Here is a 17,710-nt window from a genome sequence, read left to right on the forward strand (position 1 = left end):
GAAAGCACTCAATCCTGGTGTTTTGTATTAAAAAATGTTTAGTTCTGCATTTGCCTTCATTTTTCCTTTGGAATTATCCTGCTGCTGGTGTTCCTGATACAACTCTGATACCGTATGTATGTGTATGTGTTTGAGAACCATATCCCATGTGTGTGTATGTGTGTTGGTTATACCATTTTAGGGCGTGTTGACCCCCACCCTATGGCATTACTTTAAAGACCCTGTTGATGTCATCTACTTTACATGCACCATGTGAAACTCTACAGGTCATACCAGTCATCTGTACAGATGTATGTAGAATATCCAAATGTTTGCAACATATATGTGGTCCTTCTCTCCTAACAATGGGGTTTTAAGTGAAATCATTGGCAAATATACATGACAGTTGCTGTAGTTACAGACACGTCAGCTTCAATGTCATACCCAGCTGAAACTTCACTCTGATGCAAAGTCTGTTACCCTATCACATGTCCAGGTTTGTAAGACCAATATGTGAGAACAGTCACTATTATGTCTAGTTTATCCCACCATCCATGAAAGCATTCCCAAGATTAATTGGTGTAAGAGGTTGTGAGTTATTTCCCTGGCATATAATGTCTGTGGCACATGCAATATGTACATATCAATATAATACATACAAGTAGACAGGTAGGGGTTCTAATTTGACAAGTGCCAACTATGTGTGTTTATACATATCCCCTGTGGCTGTCTTGTCTGTGTACCAGCCACAGTAGATGCTTTTTTGGATGACATTAATAGGTTCTCTGGTTTTCTTAAATTCTTGTTAAGTGGAAGTGATGAATTTGTTAATTTTCTTGATGTCACTTTCTGGCGGGACAATACAGAAAAGATTTTTCAAAGTCAGATTTTTTGTAAAAAGACCTTTACAAACGGTTACTTATATTACAATAGTAACCACCCAAAACACATAAAAAAGAATGTTCCGAAAGTACAATATATTAGAGCTTGCCATATGACAACTAAAAATAGTGATTTGTTAAAAGAATTCAAATTGATTACAGGAATTTTTGTCAATAGCAGATATGATAAAACTTATTTGGAAAGTTTAGGACTTCATATCCGTAATAAACAGAATCTTTTATACACGGCTTTATTGAGGGCCCCTTTAGTAACTTCTAAAGGATTTGGCAAAGAAAACATCTTTTTTGGTGTTAATAATGGTGCTGTTTGTTCCCTTGATATGACAGTTGATAGTTGGGGTATTAAAAGTTTAATTGAAAAAAAACTGGAAAATTTTAAAAGGGAATTCAGATTTGATAAAAGTTTTAGGAGAGAAGCCCAGATTTGTTTATAGGAACAGCTCCAATTTCAAAAAGTTGTTGGAAAATGATTCTTTTGGAAGTAAAGTTAACCAACATTTAACACACAAAAAGGATATGCACAAATGTGAACAATGTAACTTTTGTAGATATATTCTAGAAGGGCCCTATGTTATGTTGGAACACATTAAGGTTACCTTTGAAGTTCCTGGTTTTGTTAATTGCCTAACTAGGGGGTTAGATTACATTAGTTTTTGCAGTGGCTGCCCTGCATTTTACATTGGTATGACTACACGCACCTTACGAGAATGTATTAGGGAGCATATTTATAGCATTAAGATTAAAGATTCTAAAAATGCCTTGTGTAAACATTCTTTGGAATGTATGAAATATAAGAAGTTTCTTTTTACCATTTTGGAAGTTGTTGAAATGGACCTGAGAGGTGGAGATTTCAAGAACTTTCTTGAACAAAGAGAAACGATATGGCAAATTATACTTGGGGCTGACAAAAAGCCTGGTTTAAATGAGGCTATCAATATTAAATGTTTTTTAAAATATAGAAAGTTGAATCTTAATAAAGATGCTCCTCTAATTGCATATTTAAATTAAGTTAAAGTTTTTGTTTGTATTTCTATGTATTTTAGTGGTTTGTCTTTTTAAATTTTACATTGATGGATTAAATGTTTAATTGGTTTGAGCATTTAAATGATGTTTTTAAATTTTATTGTGTTTCTGATGAAGTCTTTTGACGAAAGCATTCAATAAATTGTGGTACGCTAATTTAGCACCAATCTTGCCTTTTTTGACCATTGGCACCAGATTTTGTTGGCATATGTTAGGACAGACATGAGGGCATTACTACAGCAACTGTGTCAGCTTATCTATTTCAGTATTTCAGATATGTCCCTATTTTCATGGATGTCTCCCCCCACTTTGCCAGGCTTGGTCCAGAATCGTTGCACTAAGGGGTTCTCAGCATACCTCTCAACTGTCCGGATTGTTGCAGTATGTCCAGGTTTATTGCACATATTTCTGGTCTGTTCCTCAGATTCATTATTTTTATATCCCTAGTAAATCACTGTCATGATCTGAGGATTTCTGACAGTAAATGATGACATACATTTCAGTTTCAGAACTCACATCCTTCAGAACATGTATGCCGAAACAAACCCTGTCACTCTGGTGACATTCTACATTTATAAGAGCAATATTTAAAATATGTCCCTATTTTGAGCCCATTGTCCCGCCATTTGGACACCCTTTGGCCAGATTTCATGCACTAAGGGGTTGAGAGGTATGGTTGTGAAGTATGACTCCACTACATGTTATGAGTATATATATATATATATATATATATATATATATATATATATATATATATATGGATCTATCTTACTACGTCGACAAGTCAAAACGCCGACAACAAAATCACCGACACCACATAACCGACATTTCACAAACACGAAACCTCACATGCCCGACACACCATAATCCCGACAAGCAACAAACAAAACAAATCCCGGTCCAAAAGCACACACACAACACAAGCACACCAAAATCCTTACAAACCAACACTAAACCTCACATACACAACTACCTACAACCTTAACCCAAACCCTAACCCTAAGGTCCGCCACTATCGCACACTCACCTAACCCGCCCTAACCCTAACTCACTTAACCCGCCCCTAACCCACAAACTATCACAGTCGCACACTTACCTAGCCCGCCCTCTAACCCTAACTCACTTAACCCGCCCCTAACCCACAAACTATCACAGTCACACTTACCTGGCCAGCGCTCTAACCCTAACTCACTTAACCCGCCCCTAACCCACAAACTATCACAGTTGCACACTTACCTAGCCAGCGCTAACCCTAACTCACTTAACCCGCCCCTAACGCACAAACTATCACAGTCGCACACTTACCTTTCGCACTAACGTCCGTCACTACCGCATACATACACAGCCTTTTCCCATGTCGATGTTCTCAGCGTCGGGGTTTTGATCCGTCGGTCTTCTCCGTTTTCGATCTTCTGGCATCGGTGTTCTCGCTGTCGGCGTTCTGACTTGTCGACGTAGTAAGATAGACCCATATATATATATATATATTTTTTTTTTTTAACTTTATATAATATTTTATATGTATATCTCTATTTATATTATGTATATATTTTTGCATATATATGCATTTCCATACATATATATATATATATATATATATATATATATATATATATATATATATGTGTGTGTGTGTGTGTGTGTGTGTGTGTGTGTGTGTGTGTATAAATACAAAACCTGACTGATTCTATGGAATCTTTTCCCTATGGTTGAATGACTATACTGCATGATATGTTATGAGCATATATATATATATATATATATATATATATATATATTTTACTTTATATATATATATATATATATATATATTTTACTTTATATATATATATATATATATATATATATATATATTTCTATTTATATTATGTATATATTTTTGCATATACATGCAGTTCCATATATATATGTATATATATATATATATATATATATATATATATATATATATATGTGTGTGTGTGTGTGTGTGTGTGTGTGTGTGTGTGTGTGTGTGTGTGTATGCGTAAATCTAAAACCTGACTGATTCTACGGAATCTTTTCCCTATGGTTGAATGACTATACTGCATGATAAGTGTGAAAATGTATTAGCAATCCTTGCAACTTAAATGGTGTAGTGGTATATCGTTTTGACTATGGTGTACAGGGCCCTGGGTTTGAGACTTAGCAGGGCTGATTGTTTTGTTGCTAGGCAGAACAGTGGCTGAAGGAAACAGAGTGATTAAAGCAGTTTTAAGCAGTTGTAAGTGGGTTTGCATGGGTTTGCATGATGCTAAACGATGCTTACATAAGATTAAACTTACAGATGCTTAATCTGTGTAGCACTTAGCATCATGCAAACATGCTTACTCCCACTTACTACCGCTTACTCACGCTTACCCCCACACTGATTTATTTTAAACAAAAGAAAAAGGGGTGATAGGAAAGTGATGAAAAAAAGGGGTATGCAGAGGGAAGTACAGTATGAAAGGTAACTAGGGATGTGCAGGATAGATGTAGGAAAGATCCATAGCTGTCCATTTTTTCTACAGCAACAGCTGTGAATTTCTACAGAATTTGGAGCTGAAAACCCATTTGAGAAGGGTGAGGATAACAGTAATGTGTTGTCAAGCCAACTGGACCTGATTAAATGTGTCCAGTGGACACGTGTGAAATAGACAACTATGTATGGGGCAAACATTTTTGGGGGGAGCAGATGCCTTTTTTTATGGTGAGACTGGGATATTGGAAAGGACAGTAGGTATTTTTGGGAGGTAAGCTGGGTAGGAAGACAGCCAAGACAGATAAAACAGCAGACAGGGGTGGTATATAACACATGTTGGGGTGGGTGGTTGGAAATCAGATGCCCATGACCCCCCCTAAATGGATACAGTGGGACTAAGGTCCCCACCCATGGGCAGTCACCACTGCACCTTCATGGCCCCAAAGGTGGCTGTGCTGGAGGCTGGACAGGAGGGGCAGGCTGACCCTCAAAATATGCCAGGTGGCCCTCAATCTGGCACATCTATCCACCAAACTCCTTTTGGATGGTGCTATGCACCAAATCCTGGCTATGGGTGATGGTTTCCTGTCCATGCCCACTCCCAAGGGGGGTGGACCCCATCCCCTGTGGTGGTCCCACCCGAAGGTGGTGCAGGATGAGTGGACGAGGAGGTCCCAGGTTGCTTTCCAGATGTGCTGTGGCCTGGTGCCATGGCCAAATGAGGCAGGACAGGCAGATCCGTCAGGATCTGCTTTCCCAGAAGTGCTATGGTGTTGAGGTTTTACAAAATATGTTGGTTAGTCATGAACAACACATTTCCACATTAATTATAACAGCATTCATGGGTGTTCCAATTAACCCCATAAAACAGATGTGAAACAGTTGCATAGCAAACAGAACACATGCAGATATGGTACTATAGTAGGCATTATAACGGCATGCATTGCAACGGCATGCAAGTTACATTGATAGCAACAGACCACCAATGATAGTATTTGAAAAGAGAACATTAATAATCAAATGGTTCAATATTTGTAGAACAATAAGACACATGTCCCAACAGTAGGTTTGGAGAAAAACATACCTGTTGATTATGTGTATGAATTCTTGTTGCAGATAGGGTGGGGGATAGAGAGAGATGTCAACAACTGTATAGGCTTCGATTGTTCACAGTTGTACTGATCATTACTCTAATCATTACTCTCCAGGTATGACCTCACACTAAATCTACCTATGGCCTGGGGTTGGGCAGTGGAATGTTTGTACACAGTGTATTACTAAAGCCTTCTTAAAGCTAATAGAAACATTTCCTTACCTGGCAGACCTGTGGAGGAAATTTCTGTTAACACTACCTGACTGTTTCTACACATATTGACATATTCAAGTTTACTTATGTGTAACTGACAGGGGTGTCCTACACTCATGCTTTGTGAGTGTGTGTCTGTGTGTGTGTGTGTGTGTGTGTGTGTGTGTGTGTGTGTGTGTGTGTGTGTGTGTGTGCATGTGTGGTGCTGCCACACTCTGCCTGGAATTCTATCTGTCACTGTGGGTATTGGCAGCGGTGACCACTAGCCGTAACAGCGTGATATTTGAGGGACATTTATCGGGCAAAACCACTTGGTGTATGTACTTTTCTTGCTGTCATTTGCAGCCTTGGGGTTGGACAGCAGAAGTGTTGCACACAGTGTATTAGTACAGTCTTCTTACAGTTAATAGAAACATTTCCTTACCTGGCAGACCTGTGGTGGGATTTTTTGTTAACACTACCAGACTGTTTCGACACATATTCACATATTCTTGGGTGAAATTATGCATACAGCTTGCTACCACTCCCAGGATTCAAACTGTGCCTGTTTGTGCAGAAAGGTACAACAATGTTGTGTTTCAACACAATGAGCTGTTAAGGAACTGTTGTTTTTTGCTTGACTGTTTTCTGTCTAATACTCTCTTAGTTGGACAATCTGACCTTGTAATTCTGACATGCATGGCAGATAGTTCTTGTACTGTGTATTAATACTTTGACATATTACAATCTGGAAAGCAATGGTTAACATAAAGCACTGCTGTGGGGGATACAGTATAATAGTTGACACATTACTATTCAGGGATCAGATTTTGGTGCATGGAACATTTCATATAGTTGATCTCCTGTTATACGGCTCCACAATCTTTGTCAGATGAGCCTCAATTAATTCATGCTGTCATAGCCATAGTTGCTGTGCAGAACCTGTACACATTTAGATTCATACCACCACATACCAAAGTAAACACAACAGTCTGGGGTTTTTAGTTTTATTGAAGAATACTGGCACTTTTATTGATAGATATCCTGTACATCACTATTACTCTGCTAACATCTTGTTTATTCATTACACACAGTACACAGTTTAACCTACTGGCAGTTGACATTCTACTCCTCTCTATTTATTTGCCCTGAATACTGCAAGCTAGATTTGTACTCACCAGCCTCCTGGAGCAGCCTTAGCATTCTGCTGACATGGGTGTCTATGTTCACAGCCCTCTCATCTGCAGCTGTACAGGAGATAAAGAAACATTTATGCATACCTATCAATCACATACACAGGCTGGACTTTGGTAAACACCAATCTGATACTTACACACTGCTGGGACATTCTGTGCCTGTGCATCTTGGGTCCACTGGTCCAAGAGCTCCCTCTTCCTACGCTTGAGGTCAGCAAAATGGTGCCGGACCTGCTCACCAGTTTGAGGATGCTAGTAGCACTGGTGAGATCATGTGCGAGATGGTCCCAGGCCTCCGCTTTGTATTGGGAGCACTGGTACTGGCCCTGCAGCAGTCTCTCCTCATGGTCTTTCACAAGGAGTCCAAACATCACCCTGGACTCCTAAATGCCCCAGCATTGCACCCAAAAGTGCAAGCCCTCTCTAACACCAGCCATAGTGTCTGCAAAGAAGAACTACAACTGGTTATGGCTGTATTCCCACCTGTGAGGTTTAAATAGAGCAAAATTCCTGTCCTTTGCTGTTATTGGACCATTTTTGAATATGCTAAAGAGATAGATGTTGAGCACTGCTTACCAATGCTCAAATCATCTTAGCTGGGCTACTTATTGGTTAGCATTTACATTTAAGCAATACTTACAACAGCTTAGCATCACTGAGTACTACTTAGCATTGCTCAGATTTAATTTTATAGAGTATCAGGATTTTGGGATTGATTCATCATTACTGACATATTATAATTTTATGTTTACCTTCCATGACATCCCCCTATGTGCTGTCTTTAATTATATTCTTGTGTGACTATACTGTATGGGCACTTGTGTTCATATGGGGGTTTCACATATTTTCTAGACTGACATCTAACTTTTGGACCTGCTACACTACCCTGAATGACAAAAAAACAGTTGCTACATAATTTCATTTTACAAAATTAATGTTAACACTACCTTCCATAGAAAAATAAGTTGATTGTCATGATACTCAAACCATGAATGCCTACATGTAAAGCCAAGACTCTAACCACTACACTGTCTCAGCTTGGAAATTTTGCCTGTATATTTGCAATTTATCTCCTATGGGATGTTTAAGCTATGTTAAGCGGAGGGCCATAACGTGCATACCCGCTTAGCTACATTTAAACATTCCTTAGGCTAGGAAAAAAAGTATATATTATTATTATATTATTATGCTATATAATTGAGTCTTCTGGTGTTCTGACAACTCATTGAGGACTGCAATCATGAAATAATGACATTCATTTGGCTTTTAGGCTTCTGTCCATCAGGGAATCCTGCTAATACATATCCTGTTTTGTATCAACTTTCTAAGTTTGTGAGGGCAATTTTTCAGGAGTGGCCCTAATTTATTATTTATTCCCCCCATCATTTGTGCCTTTGTCAACATGTACTGCTGTAAGGGAATATTGGCATACATTTGCTTTCAGACTTCTACCCTTCTGTATTTCATGCTAATGCAATACCTGTTTTCTATCAACTTTCTCGGTTTCATGGGCTATATGTGTGTTTTGTCCCTTTTGAGGGATTTATCACCCATTATTTGTGCATTTGCACACATTTCCTGCTTTAGCAGGTTGCAGAGGTGTCATACGGTACTTTGGCAATGCAGGGGGTGTGTCACAGAACCTGTCACACACCCCCTGCATTGCTTTCTTCATGCTGAGGTTTATTTCAGTGCCCGTGGACACTGAAATACTGGCATAATATTGGAGTAAAGCTCTAATATTATGCCAGTTTGATTTAGAAAGTGCCATACAGCACTTTCTGAATGCAGGGGCCATGGCCAGTGACCGTGCACTACTTGGACACAGTCCTGCACTTGTTCACAGTTCATGTGCCTATTGAAGTACAGCAGCATGCCTGAATGAATATGCAAGGCATGCTGCTGTGCTAAATGGGCACTAACCATTCCGTGCAAGAATAGTTTTATTCTTGCTTGGAATTTATTGAATTCAGGGGTCTAACTTTCAATAAAAGCAAGTTTGTTAAAGTGCAAAGAATGGGAGGCTAGAGTTAAAAACTATAAACAGCTGCTAAAATGTTTAATTGAATTATTAATCCTCTTAACAGTGCTATTTAAAAGAAAATGACAATTTAATCTAGAGGTGGATTGCAAAAACATAAACATTAATATAGTGCTTTTGTAGGAAATAAATAAGATGTAAAATATCATCTTTCGTATGAGACAAGCCTATATTGTTTGGAACATAAGAGAGTATATAAATGATATTGGCAGGTTTTACCTGTTCATGCAGTTTACCTTGATCTAGGTAAAATATTCAACAGTATATCCCATAACTGAATAACACATTACAGCATCTTGCATGTAATGTAATTTTTTGCCCTGGAAGAGAAAAATAATTTTACAACAATGCATCATTTCAAATGAGAGCATCATGAAAGGAACCTGCTTGAACAAAATGGGTTAATTTAAAGAGAAGGCTTGTATTTTGAATGTTGTAATATTTTTTGAACTGTTAACAGCATGGCTAGTGGTACATGTTGCTTAACTTGCCCCTGCTGTAACATTTAACACTATTCCAAATAAGGAAAAATTATGAAATAAAAGTATTGACTATCAGCCCATGTGTAAATCAATGAGTAAAATATGAGTTAAGTAATGGGACACAGCTCAGGAAGGGGTTTATGAGTGCTGTCAACAGGGTTGTCTCCTAGGACTACTATTTTTGTCTGTTTTTCTCAAATACACACGTGGGAGATAAGCAAAGGATAAACAAAATTATGATGATTGCTAATTGGGTGTATAATTCCAGAAGCATATAGCTGGTTTATTTAGTGTCCTGGGATGGTGCTATGAACCAGAGCCCCGCCCCATCAGCTCTGCAAGTGAAGATCAAAAACCTCCAGCAAAAAAAAAAAATGGCACCAGTTCCTGTTTTGGTGTCCTGCCAACCATCCTTTAACATATTTTATTAGTTTAGTTAAAAAAAAAAATATTTTCTAACTGTAGCAAACTGCTTGCTACAAATGTAGCAAGTTGCTATAGTTAATACCCTGCCTGCTTGGAGCACATGGTTTTAGTTAAAAGATTTGCTTTTTAACTTTTAAAATGTAGCAAACTGTTACAATGTAGCAAGCATTTGCTACAGTTTAGACAACACACTGAGCACTACAATGCTCAGGTTTGACTGCAAATACAATACCAGCTTTTAAAAGCCAGTATTACATTAAAGCATGATTAGGATTGACTGATCATGTCCCCAACACTTTGCACACTGGGCTGTTTCCCCTCTTGACCCACCCTAGCTACTCTCCTGATAATTATGCCAACAAAATATGCAAACATTCTCTGAAGTGGTTCTCAAAAGTTCATAGCTGGTGCAATAGCAATGACCTTACCTTTATTGTCTTTGAATGTTATATCTTGAAAAGGCTTTATTCTTAACTTTCTCACATACCTTTTCAAAACGAGCTGTAAGGGAGGCTTAAACAGATTTTTCTCTAGTTAAAAATATATGTTATGCTTAATGTTACATGTGAGACCGATTATACAAACATAGTTATGTCTTTTTTGGAGAATTAATTTGTATGTAAAAGTGGATTTTAAAAAGACATTCCCAAGGATTCATGAAAGCCTATGGGTCATGTTCCTATAAATTGGTATTTTGTGATACTGAGACATGTGCAAGTGCTGTTATTTCACAGTTGTGGCATAAGTACTGTTATGGCACAAGTGTACTATCCTTGTTGGCTAGTGCTACCCCACCACCCCTGCAAAGCCCTTATCATCAGTTCAGTAGATGAACACAGTCTTTTGACAGTGTTCACTACCATGACACATACCTCTCAACTGTCCCTGATTTAGACTCCAAAATTTAGCTCTGTTGCTCTTAATCCCTCTTAAAACTGGTGACTCTTGGAGGAAATGTGGTGAATTATGCTCAATAAATAATGGCAGTAAGTAAGAGTTATAGATTTCTTTTATTTCACAAAATGTATATTAATTAACATTCTTTTATTCTGCCAATGTCTCAACTTAATAGTAATAATATTTTACAAATGTCCCTGATTTTCCCTGATTTTTTCTGGGTTTGTCCCTGATTCTGTTGAAATATGTCCCTGATTATTTGAGAGCTATGCCATGACATGAGGGGGCCAGCCATGCTGAGCTACGTATCCAAGTGAATTCCTGAATCCCTTGGCTTATAGATGCCATCCTTAAAGCAGTTCTGGAAAGAGAGCACAGGAATAATTGGCCTATTCCTCTCCCTGGACTAACTTATTAGCACGCAGCATGGCCACAGAGCCAGCCAGCCAGCATTATTCAGTGCCATGCATCTTCATGCTATAGCACTGTGCACCACTGTATTAGGGCTACTGTAATGTCTACACAAAGGTGTATATGTCCTGGTACCTTTATGAATTCCCTCCAATTATTTTTCATTGTCACTTTATTGATATTATTATTATTTTTTTTATTTTGAGAGATTTTGAGGTTGAATTAGGATGGCGAAGTAGCGCAGCTGTAGCATTGTCGACTCACAGCAAGAAGGTATTCATTTCAATTCTTGGCAGGAATGCCTTCTGTGTGGAGTCTGCATGTCCTCCCTCCATTTGTGTGGGTTTCCTCTGGGTGCTCTGGTTTCCTCCCACGTTCAAAGACATGTATCTGGAGCATTTCTCCCTGGGTCTTCACTGAAAATTGGCTTTGTTCCAAGTTGGACTTTCCCGGTTAACAAATGTTAAATAAATAATTGGAAAAGTAATTTGTTCACCTGCTTTTTTAGATTTTGTGGGTACTTACTGTATTAATTAAGTTAATTCATTAGCTGTAAATATATATATATATAACAATTTTAATCAGTGTAATATTAGGGCAAAGATTAGTTTTAAGAATGTGGAAGAGTGCTCATCCTGTTTGGGTAAAAATTAATGTAGTTAAGGGTCAAGCAAACAGAGGTAAAAATCTCACAATGGATATAACATTTCACAAGGAGGTTTTTGATATGTTAAGTGTTAGGATTTTAATGAGAAGATATACAAAATAAGTTATAATGAAAGATTAAAAGACATTTCATTAGCTACAAGAAAGAGGAGTGATTATTCAAATAACAGTAATTTCCTTTACCTCAGCTATATTTTTAGTTCACTCTGTAGATGCAGGTGATATAAAAAGGTGATAAAAAATTGGAGCGTCTTAACAGCAGATAAAGATTTAAGAAAAAATGCTTGTAAAAAGGGCAGAAATTTAGTGAAGAAGTCCCAAGAGTGAGTGTTAAGTATGGCACTTAAAATTATTATGGATGTAGTTGGTGTCGGTTCATTGTAGATAGTGTGCCAATAGTAAGAAAAGATATTGTGCACCTGAGTATTTCACTGGCAGTACTACTTTTGTTGTTTATGCAGTGATATTTCTAAATTCTAAGTCATTGTATATAGCTAAAGCAAAAAGACTTAGGGACAGGAGTTACAATTATGTATATGATATTAAAAATAAAAGTGATTTTAGTGCTTTTTATAAACATTCTCAATAATTTAGAAAAGTTACAAAGTTTATTTTCTATGTGTTGGATAATGAGAAAGAAGACCTGAGGGGAAGGGGAGATAGGGAATTGAAACTGGACAAGAAAAAAATTACACTGGTAGATGTAATGGCAAATATTGCAAGATATATATTCACCCCAGTCTGAATGTTAAAGTTAATATTAAAAGTCATAGTTCTACTATAACCCCCAAGTTCCTCTACACTTAGGAGGTGAAACATTGCAAAATACTGCCAGAGGCAAAGAAGGCTGAAAAAATTCACTCTAAGTGTTTTTGCAGTGAGGCAAGCCCTCTGTACCCCTGATGTGGGGGCAAGCAGTACACCACCCGAACATATATATAGATATATAGGTATCTACATATATGTTCATATATATATATATATATATATATATATATATATATATATCTCCATATATGGATCCCATTTGATCCAGCGAATTTATGTTTCATCGAAACATAAATTCACAAAGCCAGTTATGCAAAAGTGTATTTTTTCGAAAATGCACTTTTGTGTAAGATCATAATTAAAAAAAAAAAAAAAGAGAGAGAGAAATGAAATAAAAACGTGCAGTTTGCATGTTAATTTAGTTGCACATCAACGTTTAGTGTTGAAGTATAACTAAACAAACTATTGCTGAGATTGTGGTACAGTGGGGATAAGGGGCGCAGGGGGGATTGCTCCCCTGCATAATTGTGTTTAGTGTGTTTTTTTTTTTTGGTTTAGGTTTTACATGAAAGTGCATTTTCGTAAAAAGGCACTTTTGCATAAGTGAGTTTGCTGGATCGAAGTAAATCCATATATATATATATATATATATATATATATACATACACACACACCCACACCCACACACACACACACACACACACACACACACACACATCTATCGATATATCTATATCTATATCTAAATGTATATATCAAAGACATGCCAACTCAAAGAAGGGAGAAATCTCCCAATGCAAGTGAACCATTGCCAATACACACAAATGGAGGAGCCAGATGAGTTTTATGGGAAAGAAGTATTCATTTTAAATGAATCATGAATTGTTAATCATGTCATTTTTATTGTATTTAAAGTGTGGTGATGTAATTTTCAGTTTTATTGTCTAAGAGTATATTTATTTCGGGTCCCTATCAGTTCATCAAATGGCATTTTCATTAAAAATTAAAACAAACATGCTATTCATCAAACTGTTCATACTGAGATTGCGGATCAGTGAGCATCGGGAAATTTGCCCCTTCCCCACTATAGTGCAATGTCGGAGTTGGTATATGAGGGAAATTTGATGAATGGCATTTCTTATGAAATGCCGTTCATTGAAGTTATGGTTCACTGAAGTGATATAGACCCATTTATTTCATATGAGACAAAAACACTATAAATAATGTTTTTCAGGGTCCTTCATTTTTTCCATTCTTCAAAAATGTTTGCACTGTGATTTTTTTAGTGGTTTTGTTTATTTTCAGTTCTTTCCCATGTTGTGAATGGGCTTTTCTGAAGGTTTGTATAAATATATATTGGGACATCTCAAGGATATTTGTACTTTTATTGCCATTGACATGGTTCCACTACATATTAAAAGTCTGTATACATTAATGTAATCTTGCAGAAATGAAATGACTTAGATTTTAAAACTGGAGGGTTTTATAAAAACTGGAACTCACTGAAATATTTTGAACAGTATAGCTGTTCATTTGTTAATTATTTGCTAAGTCATTTTTTCCAAGCTGTAAATTATTTTTTGATATATTCGTTTTGTTAATTGTTCATTACATGATTTCTGTGTCACCTGTGTAGCCTGTTAGGATTCAGGCTATGGTTAGCAAGAATTAAGGAGGATCAGGGTTAAAGTCTCCCTGTCCACTATAGTAATGCATTAATGCATACTAACCCTGCCCCTAACTCTAATATGCAGCTTACCTTATAACAGCCCTTTCATAACACTACCACTACACAAGACAGCTCAGACACTCACCACACACACACACACACACACACACACACACACACACACACACACACACACACACACACACACACACACACACACACTAAATCTGTCCCCGTACCCTAACTCATAAACACACAAACTCATGCACAAACTTCCATCCTCTTCACTTACCTTTGTCAACTAACTAGAAGTCACCCCAACACTGTGTGCACAACCAACCCTTCTTTCAACACTATGAGATCACAGAACAGTAGGGATTGGGGAATTTGCTATTTCCCACTGTAGTCAGATCTCAAATTTCACAGATATAATTAGCAGTCAGTGTGGGGGTGCAGAGGGCTAGTCTCCGTAATAATAATGTTGTCTATTTTTGTTTTAGATTAATTGAGTTTTGATCAATGTTTTGAGGTATGATTTGTTGGCCATTAGACCAAGTGTTGAATATGAATCTACAGGAAGCAATTTCACATACACATCCATAAACATCTGACTTAAAAAGTCATTAATTGAGAACCTACATTATTAAACTTCAAATCATCATACATACATACATACACACACTTCTAAAATGTATCTCCTTATTCCAAGCATATCTACTCCTGTGCATCATTTCTGAAAACATATGCAGGGTTATTTTCTAAATTAATGTTCCCAATCTTCAGTTGAGCAAAGTAAAACTACAAATTATTTTATTTTCCTGGGGACAAAGCCTTCCACACCCACCAAACTTATACACACACACACACACACACACACACACACACACACACACACACACACACACACACACACACACACACACACACATATACATACACACACACACACACACACACACACACACACACACACACACACACACACACACCAACTCCAAGTTTTCACCAAATCATAAACTATAGAAGGGAGAAATCTCATAAAATAATAAAATAATTGCTGGCATCTGTTCAGATAATGCACTGGCAAAATAAAGAAGAAATTGCACAGAATACTGAAATCTCTACTGGCATACATTTAGGAAGTTCATAGGATCATAGGAAGTTACTAGGGTACTGACCATGAGGTCCTTACAAGCCTAGCCAAGAATTTAGCCCACGTTCTGACAAGTCAGCACCCCACCTGATGCCCCTGTCCAGTAGGACAAAGGTGGAATCCCAGAGGTGTATTTTCTGCTCCCCATCCAGCTATCCAAGTTGAACTTAACAAGGGTTAATGAGGTACTCTGCTTGACATGGAGATAGAGTCTATTCCAACAAGACTTACTGATGTCACAGACCAGGTTGAGTTCACTTGTGTGGGTTACATGAGTGGACGTGTTGATATGCAGCAGTCCCATAAAGGCAGGGTCTGAGATTGCTTTGTATGCCAGTCAGAGGTCACCTTTGAGGAGTCTGTATGAGACTGAGTAGAGGAACAGGGATTATAGCCTATCTGTGTAGGATAGTTGTTTGAGGCCCTGGATTCTCCTGGTGAGGAACCTCTGTGTTCTCTCCAGCTGCTGCATATGTTTTGTGAGTTATATGATGAAAAGGGCATTGTACTCAATAATGGATCTTATAAGGGAATACACAGATATTATGACCTCCTTGTCCCTAGATAAGATACCCTTACTAATGAGGTGGGCCATGTAGAAAGCCTTCTGTACAACAGAAGCAATATGGTGGTCAAAAGTCAATTTGCTACGAACTTGGGTGCTCAAGTCTATCATGACTGATTGTGTGTTTAGGACCTTGTTATTAATGTGATAATTTGTGGGGATATCACTCTGCCCAAAGGGGATGATGGTGCATTTTTTGGCATTCAGTTTGAGGCCATGTTTTTGGCACCAGTTATTTGTTTGGCTGAGACCCTCTTGAAGGATTTTCACATCACAAGGGGAACTGATGACAGTGCCCAGCTTGCAACCATCTGCAAACATGGTCAGCCATAGCCCACTGTTTTTGACCTGCACCTCAGAAAAGTATATCCTTAACAACAGAGGCCCCAACACTACTCATTATGGGTCTTCAACTTGAGATGGCTTCCACTGTTTTGACGAGGTGGGTTCTATCAGTGAGTCAATTTGCCACTCATATGGGAACATATGGATTGATGCCTAGTTGAGAGAGTTTATCTATTCCACCTGAGTGGGGAATAGTGTCGAAGGCTTTGGCCAGGTCAAGGTAGGCTGCGTGCACTGTCTTTTCCTCATCCATGGCTTTGGTGACTGTCTCAAAGAAGTCGATTAAATTTAACAAACATGACCTCCCCTTGAAGAAACCAAACTGTGTGGGATCAAGTGTTTGGAGATTGTCAATGTCCTTGTTAATTAGGTCCATGATAATCTGTTCCATGGCCTTGCAGATCAGGCTAGTTAGGCTGATGGGTCTATAATTTCCTGGATTGGTGGGCACTCCACCTTTTTGCAAAGAGAGGACAGTGGCCATCCTTCACTCAGCTGGGATGAAGCCAGTACTTTGGCTTTGGTTGAATAGTTTGCATAATGGTGCTGCAAGTTCCTGCCTGAGTTCATGTAGGATGCAGCATGGGATGTTATTGGTTCCCATGGAGGTTGCATTTTGTGCCTTTGAGAGGGCAGTGATGACTTGCTCCGTAGAGATAAGGTGAGATGGCAGGTGTTCGGGATAGCCTGATTTACTGATGGGGGACAGACGGGTGAAGTTTTCACTGCCTGTCTGCCAGCAAGTTGGCTATATCTATGGCTTTTGTGTATATAGTGTCCCTGACCACCAGTTCTGAGCAGATTTGTGCATCCCTTAAGACTGCAGACATATGTGAAGAAGCCTTATGATTGTCTTTAGCAGATGTGGTCAATTTAGACTTAGTTTGCTTTGGAGGATTTCACTAGTGCTCTTCATAGGTTCATAGGTAGGTACTAGGTTATTGGTCCTAGGACCGATATAAGCCTAGCCAAAAAGGTACCCTGGCTTTCCCCACCCAAGAAAATTATTTACCTGTGGCCCTGTCGAGCAGAGCCCATCCAACCATCAAGATTTTTCTTGAAGAGTGCTAATGAGAAGCTTTGTTTGATATAGATAGATAGTTTGTTCCAGAGTATGGGAAGTTTCTAGGACAGGAATCTATCCCTCCAACATGTTCTGTTTATTGTGGTGACAAGGTTTAAGTCCCTAGAGCATGTAGCTTGGAGGGATTGGAATTTCTTTAAGTGGAGCATGTCCAATAGCTCTGGGTTAGGTAGAGATCACCTCTGAGTAGGTGATATGCGACCAGAGTAAAGCTTGAGTTTTTTTAGACAGTCTGCATAGGGCCTCTGTTTGAGGCCAGTAATCCTCTTTGTGAGGTATTTCTGTGGCCTTTCCAGTTGTTGTAGATGTCTTGTCAGGTACATACCAAAAGGGGCG

The sequence above is a fragment of the Protopterus annectens genome, chromosome 10.part0 (assembly GCF_019279795.1).
Source record: "Protopterus annectens isolate FY-2018-M chromosome 10.part0, PAN1.0, whole genome shotgun sequence".
Classification (NCBI taxonomy): Eukaryota; Metazoa; Chordata; order Ceratodontiformes; family Protopteridae; genus Protopterus; species Protopterus annectens.